This window comes from Montipora capricornis, chromosome 7 (assembly GCF_036669925.1).
Source record: "Montipora capricornis isolate CH-2021 chromosome 7, ASM3666992v2, whole genome shotgun sequence".
Classification (NCBI taxonomy): Eukaryota; Metazoa; Cnidaria; class Anthozoa; order Scleractinia; family Acroporidae; genus Montipora; species Montipora capricornis.
The window spans coordinates 8,923,705-8,928,704 of record NC_090889.1 but is presented as its reverse complement, the minus strand read 5'-3'; the positions used below and the strand labels follow the sequence as shown (position 1 = coordinate 8,928,704).

At 46.3% G+C, this 5,000-nt stretch overlaps 1 protein-coding gene and 1 pseudogene across 2 annotated transcripts in view; both read left to right on the top strand.

The window, feature by feature from the left end:
- LOC138058149 (adenosine receptor A2b-like) overlaps window positions 1-5,000 on the top strand; it is a 45,009-nt gene that overhangs the window by 8,805 nt on the left and 31,204 nt on the right. The window lies entirely within an intron of this gene.
- LOC138057531 (uncharacterized) overlaps window positions 4,687-5,000 on the top strand; it is a 4,361-nt pseudogene continuing 4,047 nt past the window's right edge.

Genomic DNA, 5,000 nt, shown 5'->3' with positions numbered 1-5,000 from the left:
TTTTTTTAACTCAGTGGAGGTGGAGCCTACATATTGTAAATTGCATTTGGTACAAGTGGCCAAATAATAACATTTTGTGACGAATGTAACGTTCTTAGCTCCAAACCGTCAAGAGAAACTGATAAATCACTTCAATCAAGTCCTTACGAGGTTTATTTCAACAACACGATCTCAAGTGCGTGATTTTGCTAGTAATGTGACCTAAGTACAATAGCACAGAGACACCATAAAGAAAAGAACTGAAACTAAAATCTACACAAGTTGTAAATTGAACTATGGCCCTAAGTTGGCGCTAAACAACAAACAAACAACAAGTTGACAAACTAACAAGTTGGCACTAAATTAAAATTTTGCCAGTAATAACAACAACTATACGATTGACTAGAACATGGCTCTCAAATAAAGTTCCTTTCTTTCAAAGTCCAGTTGGTTTCAACAACAGTTCTCTCCACTGATACATCTTAACTTTCAAGCGTAGTGCTTTAAATAGCTTGGTGTCTTTGAAACACGTCCAGCGCGTGTGATCCTGTGCTGGTCTGGCTGGGGCTTGTCAGACACTACAACTTCCGGTTTGCCTGACTGATCAGGTTGTACAGTTTCAGTGCTAGGCTCTTGTAGATGAGACTCTGTTGCACAGGAGTCCGGAAAGGTCGCTGAAGTAACTCTTTGCAGCTGAGGTGACGGGCTGATTTCTGGTTCCTTGCGTTCGAAGGGATAGAATGGCTCCTTGCTGCTGCGAAGGTGTCTGCGATTCCTGCGGAAAATTCTACCATCTTCGGTTCTCACATTGTAGGATCTCACATCTGTTTGGTCCTGTACCACTGCCTTGAACCATTTCTGTGACCTATTGCCAGGTTGGGGTGCAACTCGCACTGTCTCTCCTTCCAGGAGGATTGGAAGCTCTTTCGCATGTTGGTTATAATGATAGGTTTGCTTTGCTTTCCTCTTCAGTATTTGATCTCTTGTTGCCCCTGTATCTGTGGACTGTGGTTTCAGCAGTACTTCAGCTGTTGGCAGCTGAGTTCGGGTGCGCCTAACGAACATTCGTTGCACTGGTGAAGAATTCATTCCTTCAGTGGGAGTGTTTCTCCAGCTTAGCAAGGAGAGGAAGAATTCTCAATCGGACTCTTTGGCTTTCTTGATCAGAGTACTGGCAGTTTTCACAGCATTTTCCACCCTTCCATTGCTCTGTGGGTATCCGGGTGAGCTGGTTATGTGTTCAGTTTCAGACGATTTAACAAAATTGCTGAATTCTGCAGAATTGTACGGTGGTCCATTATCACTGTGCAACTGGTTTGGGATCCCATGCGCGGCAAAGTGCTTCTTCAACTTGTTAATGATAACAGTTCCTGTCTTGCTATACAGTTGGTCCACCTCAAAATAACCTGAATAGTAGTCTACCGTGCACAGGTAACTCTTGTCATCAACTGTAAAAATATCAGTTCCTATTTTCTCCCACGGTCTAGAAGGAACTTCATGCCAGATTAGTGGTTCTTTGGGTTGATTGCTCTGATAAGCCATGCAGGTGTCACATTTCTGGATGAAGTCAGTGATTTCTGCATTCATACCAGGCCAGTACAGTGTTTCTCGCACTCTTCTTAAGCAACCTTGCACGCCGATATGCGACTCATGCAACTTCGCCTTGATCCTTGGCCTTAATGTCTGAGGTATGACACATCGCAGTCCCTTGAATATGATGCCATCATGTACCGAAAGCTCGTCACGGAGTTGGAAGTAGGGAAGGATGGCTGCTGGGAGTTCCTGCTTTGTATCAGGGAACCCGTCCACAATCGCTTTCTTGAGCGTTTGAAGGGTTTGATCACAGGCTGTCTCCTGCAATTCTTTGAGTTGGTGTTCTGGTACTGGAAGAAAGTGTGTGGCATGGATGTGTTCCACTTCTACTTTGGTTGGTGACCGCTCGTACTTTGTGAGGTAAGCTCTAGAGAGAGTGTCCGCTAGCAGCATATCTTTGCCGGGCTTGTAGCGGATCTCGTAGTCATACTGCTGCAGACGGAGTAGCAAGCGCTGTAATCTCTTAGGTGCTGATACTAAAGGTTTCTTCGAGATTGAGACCAACGGTTTGTGGTCAGTCCATAAAATGACTTTGCGGCCGTAGACATAGTTGTGGTTATGTTCCATACCGAAAACGTGTGCCAACAATTCTTTCTCGATCTGCGAGTATCTTCTTTCAGCCGGAGTGAGCGCTCTACTAGCAAATGTGACTGGTTGCCCGTACTGCATCACCACGAATCCAAGTCCACCCTGGGATGCATCTCCTTGGCATTCGGTTGGGTCGCTCTCACTGAAATACTTCAGCACTGGTGCTTTGACAACAGCTTCCTTAATTCTCTCAAAGGCATCTTAAAGTAAAGTGGTGCATTTATATAGCGCCCTTATCACAACGTTTCAAAGGCGCTTTACAATGATCAATTTACCCCCAGCGGACTGGAAGCATATACAGGCGCAAATTGCAGCCGCTTCTAAGCAGTCCATTCATGCTGGTATTCATTTTACCGACCTCGGAAGGATGGAAAGCTGAGTGAACTTTAGCGGGAAAGAAGGTCGCCAAATATTCCAGTCTCGGCAGAACCGGGAATGGAACCCGGGACCTTAGGGTTGGAAGGCAGAGATCTTACCACTGCGCCAACCCCTGCGCCGACCCCTCCCTCCGCGAACATCTTCCTGTTCATGGCCCCAAATCCACTCGGCATCTTTATGTGTCAAGCGACGTAGTGGTTCACACATTTCCGAAAGGTCTTGCAGGAACTTTGACAGGTACTTCACTAGCCCAATGAATCTCTGCACGCTGGCACATCACCTGGGCGCTCCATTTTGACAATTGCTTCAATTTTTCGGGGATCAGGTTTCAGTCCATCCTTTGTCATGACATGGCCAATGAACGACACTTCGCTGCATTTGAATTGAAACTTGTCCTTATTCAGCTTGATACCCTTTGTCCTGCACCTGTCCAAGAGGTTCTTTAAGTTTAGGTCGTGATCCTGGTCAGCCTCTTCATCAGTGTCACCTTGACCGATAATAAGGAGGTCATCTGCGATTTTGTACACCCCCTTGAGACCCTCAAGGCATTTGTCAAGCTTCTGCTGGAAAAATTCCGGGGCTGGGCTTATCCCATACGGCATACGTAGCTATCGGTACCTTCCCCATGCTGTCTGGAAAGTCGTCAGCTTACTCGAAGCGTCATCCAATTGAATCTGGAGGAACCCATCCTTAAGGTCAGCTTTGGTGAACACTCTCGCCTTAGACAACTCTGGCAGGATGTCATCAATAACTGGCAAGGGATAATGTCTCCGCTTCAGTGCTTGGGTTAGGCGCTGTGGGTCAATGCACACTCTAACCTTCCCGCTAGGCTTCTGCGTTGCAACCATGCTCGATACCCATGGTGTCGGCTTGTCAAGTACTCCCAAGCCTTCAAGGCGGTCAAGTTCCTCTCTTAGTTTGCCTTTTACTGCAACTGGAACACGACGGGGTGGCATTACTACTGGCGGGACTGTCTCGTCAACTTCTAAGTGTAGTTTTCCCTCAATCTTGCCAAAGCCTTTAAACAGGTCAGCATACTCTGCTAGGACTTGCTCTTCGGTCAGACTATTGATGCTGTCTTCGATAATCTCAGGTGTTTGGTGGTCAGGCTGTAGGATGTTCTGGTGCTGGACTACTAGGAGGTTCATTTTCTGTGCTGTCTCAGCTCCCAGTAGAGGTGCGAAACCATCCTCAACTACGACAAACTCTGCTACATATCTGTATTGTTGCATGGGTTTCGAATGTGGACGCTTACTGTTCCTAACACTCCTAATTTAGACTTAGAGTAAGTGATAAGTTCTCTTTTTGTAGTCTGAATTTCTTTGTTGTCTGGGAGGCAACTGCGGGGCAGGACATTACAAGATGCTCCAGTGTCTATCTGCATCTCCACTGTTTTCTTTCCAATTTCCATGACTGCACTGATTCGCTTCTTGCTGTGAGAAACACGATAAACTTCTCCGGCAAATGAGAGAGCCCAAAGTTCATCCTCGGATGAAGTTGGTGCATCTTCGTGTACCTCATGCACTCTCAGCTTGCTCTGCTGCCGGTTGCTGCGGGAAGGGGCTTTGTTACCAGGCTGTATTTTTTGCATGCAGACATTGCTAAAGTGGTCTTTTCCCCCACACGTATTGCAGGTCTTTCCGAATGCAGGACAATCTTCTTTCTTACGCTCATGTCTCCATCCACAATATTTGCAATCTCTCATGATAATTTGCTTATTTCCTGGCAAGCCAGCGTTTCTTCCGAGGTTTGGCTGTGCTCGAAACTGTGGTTTCGACTGAGTCTGTCCTTTCTTTGATTTATTTAGATAATTTACGGTGTCTGAGCCATGGCTTGATATCTCTCTTAGCTGGCTATTTGCCGCTTCGGCTGCTCGGCAATAATCCATGCATTTCTCCAGTGTTAGCTGCGATTCTTGAAGTAGCTTTTTGCGAAGGGCATTATCAGAAATTCCACATACTAGCCTGTCTCTGATCATTTCTTCTTTTAAAGTACCGAACGACCACGTGTCTGCCAATGTGCGGACTACAGTTGCGTAGGCGTCGATTGTCTCGCCAGGCTCTTGATCTGTTATTAAACTTGTAGCGCTCGTAACTAGTGTTAGTTTTACCTACGCAAGAATTGTTCCACAGCTCTAAAACTTTGTCAATGCTACCTTGCTCTGCTTCGGACGCAAAGGGTAACCCACCGTGGATCTCTATAGCCTCAGACCCAATACAGGTGATAAAGGTGGCGACACGGTAATCTTGCGGTTTTAGGTGCAAGCCTGTTATTGTCTCGTACGCTTTCCACGTTTGCAGCCAGTTTTTTCAATTTCTCGCCAGATTTCCTCGAAGTTCCAACCTTGGCGGTAACAGAACATTAGAGGTGAAGACTTGCTGTGTGGAATTTGAAGTCGGTGCTGTGCTGCTGCTTGTTGTTGGCGAAGTTGTGTCATTTGTGCTGGCGTCCATATTTGATGA